We start from the raw sequence: 13825 nt of genomic DNA, 5'->3' as shown, positions 1-13825 counted from the left end.
AAGCATGAAGGAAGAACTCTGGACTTTGGTTTCGAGCTGAACTATTTACTTCTTCTTAAACAATTTATTGCTTTCCATTCCACTACTTCTGCACAAAGCCAACGAGCTTCAAACTTATTGCTACTTCCACTCTGTGAAGATTCTTGGTCATCATAGTAACACGTATCAAGCACCAATTGAAAGACCCATTCTAGCTTAAAATCAGTCCTCTAACAATTCCTTATTTAGGAGCTTCCTGTGGTGAATTGGGATACCTAAGTATTTTAAAGCTACGGATACACCAAAAAGGTGGGCATATTGAGTCTCGAACTGCTTGCTTTATGCGGCTCAACTATTGCCAGTCAGTACGGATGCATTGGTACTCCACTCCGATATCATAACTTTATTCAATCTCATATCCAGATCCAGATTGGGAGCACGGTCGCAAGTCTGCACCTAAGTTGCCTCGCCTCTCGTGGGGAATGTATTGCATTTTATGCATTCTACCCCACTTCAATGATTGCTATTGCCCCGCTTTTCTGACTCTTCTCTGCTTCTGAACTTGCCTGCTCTATTTCTTCAGGTTCAGACTTAACACCTTCAAGCGATCTTCCAAACTATAATTGTATTTGCCAACTGGAATTCGGGAAGTAGTAGCAACGATGAGATTTCTTGCATTTTAGTACTCGAAAGGATGGATAATTCAATACTGAACTGCCCGAATCAACCTGAATCAAAAAATGATGTCTCCAATTTTAGTATAGAAAGCAGATCGAAAACCCCTATTTAATTAGTTCTTTCAAGTCACTCACTTAAGAGGGAAAGAAATATCAGGGGAAGAAGCGGGGTAGAGGAATTGGTCAAATCATCAAGCTCATGACCTGAAGACTGTAGGTTCGAATCTTGTCCCCGCCTTATCACACGTTAGACAGATACCCAGGATCCGAGTCCCGATCACCTGTTTTTTAATCCCTGTTGTTATGGAAAGTGTTGCTGTGTCAAATCGAGATTATGTGGGTGTTCATCTTATTAAGCAATTCTTTCGTCCTCAATAGCTCAGTTCGGTAGAGCGATCGGCTGTTAACTGATTGGTCATAGGTTCGAATCCTACTTGGGGAGATTTGATTCATTCTTTAATGTAAGAATAAAGAATGGAATTAAAGGGCTTGCTTTGACCCTTAGGAGTAGAGTAGGTAACCCGTTTGCTATCCTTATTTCTATTTCTATTGCATTTTCTATGTCATCGTATCACATTGTGTTCTACGATTCCACTTTGACAAAAGGAAAGAGCATACCTAAGTTCAATAGCTTTACGTCCTCTATCCCGATCATGATTTTCCTACCCTTGGGGGGAAAGTAAAGGCCCTTTCTTACTGAAAAGCTATTCCAATCAAGGCAAGCGCCAAAAGTCGACGGACTTGTAGATCGGGTAGCAATAGGCTATGACATAGCTCAATTTACCAAGAACATAGGGCGTAAGATCAAGAGGTTCTTCCACCGAAAGATGGGGATCCTGTCTCTCCACAAGGGTTTCCTTTCTATCAAACTGGCCTTGGCGAGTCGCTTTAATTCCACTAGAGGTTTGTAGCTAGACCAATTCTCTACATTGTTATTATTGTCCTCTCGACCGATCGATCACATCCTAAACTCTGTATGTCAAGCTAAGAGTAACCATAGTCTCAGCAAATAGATAGTCTCCTTCCTTTGTTACCGGTGTTCTTATAATGCCGGGCCACGCCCAGATGTTTCCCTAAGTGACATGGCTAATAGGAATATTACAGATTTACTCAGCGTCCATTTTTTATTCACGTCCATATCTGTTACGGTTTGTTTCCTAGAGCAGCACATAGGAGCAGTTGGAAAATAAACCACTTTCAACACCCGGGCGCTAAGAGACATAGGATCTTGTAGAATCTGCCAGGCTTTCCTAGCCAAGATAGCCAGATTCTCAATTTCAGTGTCTCTAAATCCCATGCCTCCCTTATACTTCGGCATCGTCATCAAGTCTGACAAGACCCATGCCATCTTCCTTCCTTTCTACTAAATAGAATTTGACCATATTTCAGTACCACTTGATAACCCCAGATCTGTCTAACCAATAGGAGATAGGCAGATGAACAGTGCTAAGGATAGTTACTGAAAGGCAAGGCTTATATGAATGTGCTTTCTAACAGTCTTAGTTGATTGAAAGAAAGGATTGCTGTCCAAGCACGATAATAAGAATATAGATAGAGCCTCTATAACTCGAGCAAATGCCATGAGTGAGACTCTAGGACTTTCAGTGTTCATCCTATTTATGATAAAGCGTGTACTGATGTAGTCGGCGAGCATCCCATGCTAGAGCAGAAGAGGTTCTTTCTAAATCGGATTATCGGGACTCATTGAACTTCTTGCACATAAGATTCAAATTAGAGTGTTGAATTCAGATACCGTTTTTGGGGTCGATCTTGTGCTACTTCTGAACGGATAGATGCCTACATAACCCCGGTTCAGTCTTTTCGAGGGTGTCAGAATCAGACCTAATGTAGTTCTCGGTCCTTTTTCTAAAGGTGCTTTTGTAGCTTCTTCACCCCGGCACCTTATTCTGTCTGAAACATTTCTTAACCCAATACTAACGATTGTTTGGATCATCCGATCCCTTTCTTAAACAAAATAATTATTACTACTTTCACATGGAGTGAAAGGGACACCGACTCCCATTATTTTCTCCAGGCCTGCTTTGGCTAAATCGACGGAGGCTTAGCTTATTATGTTTTGGGCGTTTAGCTAGCTTAGAGAATAAAGAAATCTATCTCTAAAGGGGGAGCGGTATGACTATTTTAGGTTAGAGGAAGATTGAAGAGAGAATAGCTAAAATAGCCAGTCGGGTAGGCAAGTGCGGGTGGCTGTGGTCAAAGTGAATATGTCTTGTTTCGGTTAGCGGTTTCGGCTCTCCAGCACCGAAGTAAACTCTTTCGATTGCGGGGCCTATGGAGTGTGGGGATGAGTGCTGACACTTTACTGTGCAACATTCCTGTTTCTTTCATTCCCCTTACTAGATCAAAGAGGGCATATGTGGGGTTTGAAGATGCCTGGACCTTACCACCTTATTCTAATAGCCCGCATCAATGCCTCTGCCTAGAACATAGGAGCCCCCTGAGTTCAAGATCTCATATCAATTTTTAACTACTGGGAAAGAATTGGGGTGCGGCAGGAAGAAATGGAATTCTCAATAAAATTATAAACATGTCTTCCCCACTGCTGCATAGAATCTGAGCTGGGTGGAATTGAAGTTCGATTTCGATCAAGACACCCCTGCCTACTTACCTTAAAAACGACTAATGATCAACCGATCACAAAGGTCCTTTTCCAGCATCTACATGCTCATGCTGCAAACTATCACATAGGTCCTATTTCAGGTTCATCTACTTTCTCAAATAAGTAACTTTGTCTAATGTTCCCCGAACGAGTAGTTAAAACAACCACCCCCTGATCCGAAAGGAATGGGTGTTCCTGAGGCTTATTCAAAGGGCTTTCTAGTGAGTTAACGGGGAATGAGGGTATCACCCATAACTAGTTTGAAGATGCAAAAATTATGTTCTTGTGAAGCAGGGGGATTAGCTACACAACCAAGGAAGGCCTTTTTAGATTATTACTATTCTGACTGCTTTCCACTCTTGTCTAGATCTTGCTTTTGCTTAGAGGGCAGGCCGTAGGACAAAGAAAGAGCTTGAATGCGAGGGGCGCGGCGAATGTTTGCTTCGAAGGAGCCTGTGAGCTAGCGATAATTAGACCCGTTAGTTAGTAGGGACAACTTGATGTAGGGACAACTTGAATATTCGGCCTGTGTCTAATCATCCACTCGACCAGCCAATGAAACGAATTGAGATGAAAGTGATCGAAAGTTATCTGCCATAGAAGGATCTATGTTTGCGAAGGATCGAAGAGGGCATTGAGGGCGCTAGCAACAGCGTGTTTGTTTCAACACAAGAAGTGCCAATCCAAGCTTTAAGAACTCAATCATCTGTCCGACCGAATCACTCGTTTATGGATCTGATTCCAAGTCAGGGTTTAAAACAGCAGTGACCTAGCTAGTTGAAAAGTTTTTACTTGGAATACCAGAGATGAGAGCCAGCTACAGAGACAGCTAATGATATCAAAGTTGACGAAACAAGAGAGTTTCATTCAATTCTTTTCAGAGTGTACGCCGATGATCAATAGTTCCTTATGTAAAGGATCTTTCCCTTCTCATATTCTATTCGAGAGTTCTCAGTATTTAGCAAAGTTGTTCCTATCTAACGGATATGTAAAGGATCTTTCCCTTCTCATATTCTATTCGAGAGTTCTCAGTATTTAGCAAAGTTGTTCCTATCTAACGGATAAAAACTGGATCAAATGACAAAGACATTCTTTGTGGAGAAAAGGTGGCTTTTCTCGGATGAAATGAAACATTTGATTTGTGTAACACAAGAAAGATTTCCCACTCCTTAGCCATTAAGATATGTGGCCATGAAAAAGGGAGGGGATTCAGTGGAATAGGATTGACCGGGCAGTAGAGTCGTGGAAACACTTGTTGATTCCTATTTTGGACCCTAGCTCCATGGAACAGTATGCTACTGCGGAAACATGGATGAATTGCAATCTTAGATCAAAACACTATGTGTGGAAAGCTTGATAAGGGTCAGTTACTTGTACATTTGATTAGTATGAACCACTCACATCATTTTTTAAGGATAGATGGGAGTAGGAACCTACAATAAAGAGCAGATAGCCCACATGAATCATGCGAATAACAATACGAGGCCTTTGACGAGTAAAGGAGAAATGCAAGATTTGGATCCTTGATTTCAACAAGTAGTTCGTGCTTCATCGGCAGGGGAGACTATAGGCCATGAAACCCACCCCTGGTATCTCCACCTGTGGATTGAGAGTCAAAAAGTGTGAATTTCGTATGTCCCGCTGGCACACGATTTCAATTACTTTTCTTGTTTCTGTGACATCCCAAATTTTCAATTTGGAATGTTAAACATTAGGTCATCATGCATATCATATTTTATTTTTCTTTTGGTTTTGATCCTAGAAAATTCTAAGCAACTCAAGGACCCACGGAGAGAGTTGGGGATTTCGTTATTTACACATTTGAGTTTTCTCAAATTATGTAAACAGGATCATTTGATTTTATTTATTTTATCATCCATTATTTCTATTACAAAAATATGAGAGAGGGAATAAAATGACTTTCCCAAAATATAGAAATATTGAGGATTTAATAAAAAAATAAAATAAGTTTTATTTCGGAGTTTTTCGGTATTTTTATTTGAATTTAGGAAAAATGCGTATTTTTCAAAGTTGTAGTTTGGGCCTAGATAAATGTTCACTTTATCAGGCTTGATTTTAGGAACCCGGCAAAATTTATTTCGTGATTTTTGGAGTCCGTTTAGTATTTCTTTTTATTTTTCTTCCGAGCGGAATTATTAAAAAAAACCTGGAACCGACTCCGGGCCGTAACCGGACAGGAAACCTCCGCCCGGGGCCTTTATATAGCGCCCGAACCGGCCCGAGAGAGAGAGAGAGAGAGAGGCCCGAAGCCAGCTAACCCTAACCCTAGCTAAGCCGCCGCCGCCTCCCAGCCGCCGCCGCCGCCGGAGCGCGCGCCTTTCGAGGTTCGCCGCCGCCTCGTTTTCCATGCAGTTTTTTTTTTAAAAAAATTCTGTTCGTCGTTTTTCTTTTTCGTCGGATTTTCCGCGGTTATTTTCTGATCGCGATTTCTGATCCGATTTTCGTTTTAGTATAACTTTTCGCTCGTTTATCGGAATCAGGCGATTCAAGCGCTTGGAGTTTCGTCTCGAAACCCTCTTTCCGAATAATCAACTTAAACAAGTTTTTGCTACTGTAAAATTGGCCCTAGATTCAGATTACTAGAACGAAGTTGTTTTCTTTCACCGTTTGACTTCTTTTGCTTCGTTCGATTTGATTCTTTTTGCAAACCAGGGTTCTTAAGTTGAACTTTCTGGTTAGATCTTCTATTTGAGTTTTACCTGTGCATTAGATGAGTACTTATTGTATGCTTCTTTGTTTGTCTGCGATAGAATACCGGGAGTGCGCCGCCTGTTACTTCGAATCTCTAGGTTACGCGGATCATCAGCAAGGCAAGTAACACTTTGATCATACCTTTTATACAACCCAGTTTTATTGCATTAGATCAATCCTCACACATTGCATGACTAGGATCTAATTAAATTGTGGGATGGGAAGTAGATGAGGTAGTACCTATTACCTGTTTATTATCAAACCTTTGGGAGTTACTTCTACGTTTGCTCATTATGCCATGCTATGCTAGTAGACGTGGATTGGGTGAGTGATATCCATGACAGATGTGAGATTGTTAATTAAGGGTTTATCTAAGGTGGCAACCTAACACACATCTGGGTGGATTGAGGCACCTGGGGTTACCAGGACTTGCCTGTTTTCTTGGACCGCCACCCAGGCTCAAAGGGATCATGAGATTTTTCATACTAGAAACTTCCGTGTGCAGCCACAAGCCATTATGGGCTCTGGCATAGTTGACTAAGTTGTGCGAACTCTTACAGTGGTAGACTAGCAGATGTAGGGGAAAGTTGGTGTACCGGTCTACCCGTCGTAATGTGCTAGCGCTTCTGAAAGACTGTGTCTCGGTCATCCATTTCTCAAACACCATGTAGTGCGAGAAATCCAACGGAGGCGATCGAGTCTTGTGGGGAAAAGTGCGCAAACCTCTGCAGAGTGTAACAAACTAATCATGATTAGCCGTGTCCCTGGTTATGGACATCTTGAGTATCTAGTACCTGGATTATCATGTGAATCTCAACATGTTACTCTAAATTAATATTGTTGGGTTTTTAATGATGTTACTTAATTGGGATTGAGGATGCTGTCAACCATTCTCAATGTTTAACAACCACCATGATAGTAATTAAATTTATTCCTTTGAAGTAGGGAAAAATTGGCTTTACGCAAAAACTGTAACCATAGAGCTTTCCACCAGCCAAATATGCATATAGTATAGCTGTTGCATTCCATTACTCTCTATGTGTTACCTTGCCAGCATATTCCATGTGCTGACCCGTTTTCGGGCTGCAACGTTAATGTTGCAGACTTTTCAGACGACGATTAAGGAGTTTAGGTCATGGTTCTATACTCAGTGATGCCGTTGGAGTTGATGGACTCACTTATCTTCCAAGTCTTCCGCTGTTATCGTTATTAGATGGCCTTTAGCCATATTTAATGTAATAAGTTCTCTTTTGAGACACTCGATGTAATAAGTGTGTGATTGCTACTCTGTTATAAATCCTCCGAAGTACTGTGTGGTGTCAGCATTACTGATCCAGGGATGACACCGGAGCACAGAGATCAGACTGTTTGAGGTCTGGTCGCTACAGAGATGGTATCAGAGCACACGCTGACTGTAGGACACGACCACTAAGCTAAAGACCTAGATCACTCTCTTCTCTTCTGACTTCTCATCTTTTCTACACTTTAGGATGGCGGATGCAAGGAACAAGTTCGCAAAACCAGATGAAGACACACCCTTTGGACGCCACTTGAAGGAAGTCACTAGATACCTGAACATAGGAATACCAAGCTTCACGGGAACCTACAACGCCACTTTACCTGAAGAAGAGCGCTGGATGATTCAAGTTCAAGTTCCAGGAAGGACGTTCATGCCAGTCACTGAGCCCATAGAGTTTTCTTTTGATGCACCAACTTGGAGTCTAGGAAAGAGTATGGCAGCTCACATCTCCATGGGACGCATTGGAGAAGTCTACCGCAAGGATCTCAAGGATACTATCTACCAGATTTGTGGGCGCCGAGATGAACACTGGGAGATGATCAGCACCAGGAAAGATAGATCAATTGCAGCTTTTATTCAGGAGTTAAACCAGCACATTCGACGACAGGAGAATCAGATGTGCGCCGACATGATAGATCTGAAGAAGGCTAGGACTAGAATTAAGGAACTAAAGGAAGAACTCAAGGCTACACGTGAAGATTATGAAGAAGAAATTGAAGTACTGGTGGAGAAAACTGCCAACCTAACAAAGAAGATTGGCATATTTATGGGAGGCCCGACACCAGTAGATGAAGACGAGGAACCCAAGGAGATTAGCCCGGAAGACTACATCATCATCGACGGAACCGACTCGGAGCAAGATAGTAGTGATGATGACTATGTTGATGAAGCAGGAGCAGATATCATGGAGTCTACAACCGTAGAATATTTCTAGTAGACCACCTCATCAGTAGTAGTAGTCCACCATGTAAATATAGTAGTCCGAGCACTTTTGCGATAGTTAGATCGATTGTATGTCATGTTTGATTGATTGAAGTGAATTGTGTGCTTTTGCCTCATGTGCATATGGGTAGTGTTTTCCCTTTAGACCCCCTCTATTCTTATATCTCATCTTTTCTAAACCCTCAGATGCCTCCGAGATGTGACCCCGGATTTGCCTTTCCGCCGAAGCTCACCCAGTTGATCCAGCAGCAGAACACCTTGATGCAGTTGCTAGTTCAGAATCAGAATCAGGGGAACAACAACAACAATCCACCACCACCACCTGTTGACCACTTAGCCCGTTTTCTTAGGCTGAATCCGCCGGTGTTTTCCAGTAGCACAGAGCCGATAGTAGCAGATGATTGGCTTCGCAAGATAGCTAGGGAGTTGACCACAGCAGGATGCACCGATGTGGAGAAGGTTAAGTTTGCCGCACATCAGTTAGAAGGACCCGCAGCATCTTGGTGGGAGAATTTCACAGCCACCTTCCAGTCAGCACTGTCACATGGGACCAGTTTCAGCAGGCTTTTCGTACCTCCCATGTTTCAGCAGGAGCAATGGCCATGAAGAAGCGTGAGTTTCCTAACTTGCGCCAAGGAGGACGGACAGTTGGCCAGTATGTGGAGGAGTTTAGTAAGCTAGCACGTTATGCCCCAGATGACGTTGCTACGGATGCAGCTAAGCAGGAGAAATTCCTGGAAGGATTGAATGATGAGTTGAGTATGCAGTTGATGGTAGCCACTTTCAACAACTACCAGGAGTTGGTAGATCGTGCTCTTATGATTGAAGGGAAGCAGCAGCAAATTGAGAACCGCAAGAGGAAATATGGACAAGGAAAGTATAATTCAGGAGCTCAGCAGAAGCCACGTTTTACCCCTAGGCCAGGAGGACATTTTCAGCATACCGATGGAGTAGGTAGCTCGCACAATCACAATGGCACCAAGAATGGTAATGGGAATGGAGGAAGCAATGGACAGAACCGCAGCACCCCATCAACCCCAGCCAAGAAGGATTTGAGCCACGTCACTTGCTATAAGTGTTCGAAGCCAGGACATTATGCAAATGACTGTCCTGAAGGACAAAATGGCAATGGAAGCTCTGGAAAGAAGCCAAACCCTTTCAACAGGGGACAGGTGAACCATGTTAATGTGGAGGAGGTTGAAGCTCAGCCCGATGCAGTAATAGGTAAGTTTTTGGTTAAGTCATTTACTGCAAATGTTCTTTTTGACACTGGTGCATCGCATTCATACATATCAAGGGGATTTGTGGAAAAGTATAGCCTGCCCACTAGGATTCTTAAAACACCTATGCTAGTAAGCTCACCAGGAGCGGAGCACATGGCCAGTCAAGGATGTTTTCAAGTGCCATTAAGTATAGGAAGGCATGTTTTCCCAACGGATTTAATTATTTTGGAATCCCAAGGTCTGGATGTGATTCTTGGTATGGATTTGCTGTCGATGTATGGGGGAAACATCGATTGCGCCAGTAAGACAATTTTGCTCACAACGCCAGAAGGAAGAAGGATCAAGTATGTATCCCGGCATGTACCAAAGAGGACCCAAGTAAATTCCTTATCAGGAGTTGTGCAGGAGGAAGTACCAGTGGTAAAGGATTTTCCTGATGTATTTCCCAAAGAGTTGCCAGGCATGCCACCGGATAGAGACATTGAGTTTTTGATTGAGCTATTGCCAGGCACTGGGCCAATATCAAAGAGACCTTATAGGATGCCAGCAAAAGATTTGGTGGAAATTAAGAAGCAGATTAAGGAGTTACTGGATAAGGAATATATTCGCCCAAGTTCTTCGCCTTGGGGATCACCAGTACTTTTAGTGGAGAAGAAGGATGGATCGTTAAGGATGGTTGTCGATTATCGAGGATTGAACGAAGTAACGATCAAGAACAAGTACCCACTACCAATGATCAACGATCTGTTTGATCGATTGCAAGGAGCTAAGGTATTTTCCAAGATCGATTTGCAATCAGGATACCACCAGTTGAAGATTCGAGAACAGGATATTCCTAAGAGAGCTTTTACCACCAGGTATGGGCTGTATGAGTATACCGTTATGTCATTTGGACTGACTAACGCGCCTGCCTATTTTATGAACATGATGAACAAAGTGTTTATGGAGTTTTTGGATAAGTTCGTCGTAGTGTTCATTGATGATATCCTGGTATATTCGAAGAATGAAGAGGAACATAAGGAGCATCTGCGTTTGGTATTTGGAAAGCTCAGAGAACACCAATTATATGCCAAGTTCAGCAAATGTGAATTTTGGTTGAAGGAAGTAGGATTCGTCGGACACGTTATATCTGGAGAAGGTATAGCAGTAGATCCCGCAAAAGTTGAAACCGTGACCAAGTGGGAAGCACCAACAACAGTTGGGGAGATCCGGAGTTTTCTTGGACTCACAGGATACTACTGGAGATTTATTGAGAATTTCTCAAAGATTGCAAAACCTATGACGGAGTTGTTGAAGAAGGATACTAAGTTCAAATGGATTGATGAGTGTGAGGCAAGTTTTCAGGAATTGAAGAAACGTTTGGTTACCTCACCAGTGTTGATTTTTCCAGATTAGACCAAGGATTATGAGGTGTATTGCGACGCTTCACGTCGAGGACTTGGAGCAGTGCTTATGCAGGAAGGAAGAGTTGTTTCGTATGCTTCACGACAACTGAAGCCTCACGAATTGAATTACGCTACGCATGATTTGGATTTAGCAGCCGTAGTGCATGCATTGAAGACCTGGAGACATTTCCTCATTGGAAACCATTGTGAGGTATACACGGATCATAAGAGTTTGAAGTACATTTTCACGCAGAAGGAGTTGAATCTCAGACAAAGGAGATGGTTGGAGCTCATCAAGGATTATGATATGAGATTGCATTATCATCCCGGGAAGGCTAATGTAGTAGATGATGCATTAAGCCACAAAAGCCATGTTAATACGTTAATGACAGGAGAAGTACCCCAGGAGTTAGCAGAAAATTTTCACGAGCTATGTTTGGAAATAGTTCCGAGAGGCTATGTAGCAGCATTGGAGATTCAGTCAACACTGATGGATAGAATCAGAGAAGCTCAGAAAACTGACAAAGAGATTGCCACTATAAAGGAGAAACTGAGCAAAGGAAAAGCTAAAGGATTTCGTGAGGATGAGCACGACACCCTATGGTTTGAAGATCGTGTTTACGTGCCCAACAACCCGGAGATCAGGAAGTTGATTTTGCAAGAGGCCCATGATTCACCGTATTCGATTCACCCAGGAAATACCAAGATGCATTTGGATTTGAAGGATATTTTCTGGTGGACCGGAATGAAGAAGGATATTGCGGAGTATGTAGCAGTTTGTGATGTGTGTCAGAGACTAAAGGCAGAGCATCAGAAACCAGCAGGATTGTTGCAACCATTGCCGATACCCGAATGGAAGTGGGATAAACTAGGCATGGATTTTATCACGGGATTACCAAGGACTCGTTCAGGCTATGACTCGATTTGGGTTGTAGTTGATCAATTGACGAAGGTAGCACATTTCATCCCAGTAAAGACCACTTACACAAGTGCTAAGTTGGCAAAGATATACATGACCAGAATCATATGTTTGCAGGGAGTTCCGAGGAGCATCGTATCAGATAGAGGAACCCAGTTTACCTCAAAGTTCTGGAAGCAGTTGCATGAGACTTTGGGTACTAGGCTAGAATTTAGTACAACTTTTCACCCGCAGACAGATGGACAGACCGAGAGAGTCAATCAGATTTTGGAGGATATGCTGAGAGCTTGTGCGCTAGATTATGGATCTAGTTGGGACGATAATTTGCCATATGCAGAGTTTTCCTACAATAATAGCTATTAGACCAGTTTGAAGATGGCCCCTTTCGAAGCTTTGTACGGAAGGAGGTGCAGGACACCATTGTCATGGGACGAAGTTGGAGACCGCCAGTTGTTTGGACCAGATCTGATTAAGGAGTCTGAACAGAAGGTGAAGTTGATTCGCGATAGGCTCAAGGTAGCCCAGTCCAGGCAGAAGAGCTACGCAGATTCTAAACGCAAGGAGACAGTTTACGAAGTCGGAGATAGAGCTTATCTTCGAGTATCCCCACTTCGAGGGATTAAGCTTTTGGAGTTAAGGGGAAGTTAGCGCCACGATTTGTAGGACCATATCGAGTTTTGGAGCGTATGGGAGAAGGGGCCTACAAGTTGGAATTGCCAGAAGGATTGGCCGGAGTGCATAATGTGTTTCACGTTTCTCAGTTGAAGAAGTGTCACGCGGAGATGACTGACATACCTTTGAGAGACACAGTGCCATTAGAAGCAATTCAGTTGGATAACAATTTGACCTATGAGGAGAAACCAGTCAAGATCCTCAAGTTTGCCAGCCGAGTTACCCGCAGCAAGGTTATCAAGTTTTGCAAAGTTCAGTGGAGCCACCACACGAAGGACGAAACCACCTGGGAGCGAGAGGAAGATTTGCTCAAAGACCACCCTCACCTATTTTCTAGCCAACCCGAATCTCGAGGGCGAGATTCATCTTAAGGGGGGTAGGTTTGTGACATCCCAAATTTTCAATTTGGAATGTTATACATTAGGTCATCATGCATATCATATTTTATTTTGCTTTTGGTTTTGATCCTAGAAAATCCTAAGCAACTCAAGGACCCACGGAGAGAGTTGGGGATTTCGTTATTTACATATTTGAGTTTTCTCAAATTATGTAAACAGGATCATTTGATTTTATTTATTTTATCATCAATTATTTCTATTACAAAAATATGAGAGAGGGAATAAAATGACTTTCCCAAATTATAGAAATATTGAGGATTTAATAAAAAAAATCAAATAAGTTTTATTTCGGAGTTTTTCGGTATTTTTATTTGAATTTAGGAAAAATGCGCGTTTTTTAAAGTTGTAGTTTGGGCCCAGATAAATGTTCACTTTATCAGGCTTGATTTTAGGAACCCGGCAAAATTTATTTCGTGATTTTTGGAGTCCGTTTATTATTTCTTTTTATTTTTCTTCCGAGCAGAATTATTAAAAAAAAACACTAGAACCGACTCCGGGCCGTAACCGGCCAGGAAACCTCCGCCCGGGGCCTTTATATAGCGCCCGAACCGGCCCGAGAGAGAGAGAGAGGCCCGAAGCCAGCTAACCCTAACCCTAGCTAAGCCGCCGCTGCCTCCCAGCCGCCGCCGCCGCCGGAGCGCGTGCCTTTCGAGGTTCGCCGCCGCCTCGTTTTCCATGCAGTTTTTTTTTTAAAAAAATTCTGTTCGTCGTTTTTCTTTTTCGTCGGATTTTCCGCGGTTATTTTCTGATCGCGATTTCTGATCCGATTTTCGTTTTAGTATAACTTTTCGCTCGTTTATCGGAATCAGGCGATTCAAGCGCCTGGAGTTTCGTCTCGAAACCCTCTTTCCGAATAATCAACTTAAACAAGTTTTTGCTACTGTAAAATTTGCCCTACATCCAGATTACTAGAACGAAGTTGTTTTCTTTCGCCGTTTGACTTCTTTTGCTTCGTTCGATTTGATTCTTTTTGCAAACCAGGGTTCTTAAGTTGAACT

At 42.6% G+C, this 13825-nt stretch overlaps 1 non-coding gene across 1 annotated transcript; it reads left to right on the top strand.

The window, feature by feature from the left end:
• The first annotated feature begins 1024 nt into the window (after window positions 1-1024).
• Window positions 1025-1098, top strand: TRNAN-GUU. Its single transcript has one exon. It is a non-coding gene; the product is annotated as a tRNA-Asn (tRNA).
• The last annotated feature ends 12727 nt before the right edge of the window (window positions 1099-13825 follow it).

The sequence above is a fragment of the Triticum urartu genome, chromosome 4 (genome assembly GCF_003073215.2).
Source record: "Triticum urartu cultivar G1812 chromosome 4, Tu2.1, whole genome shotgun sequence".
In the NCBI taxonomy this organism is placed as follows: Eukaryota; Viridiplantae; Streptophyta; class Magnoliopsida; order Poales; family Poaceae; genus Triticum; species Triticum urartu.
Note: the sequence above shows the minus strand (reverse complement) of the source record. Positions and strands in the feature narration are given on the sequence as shown.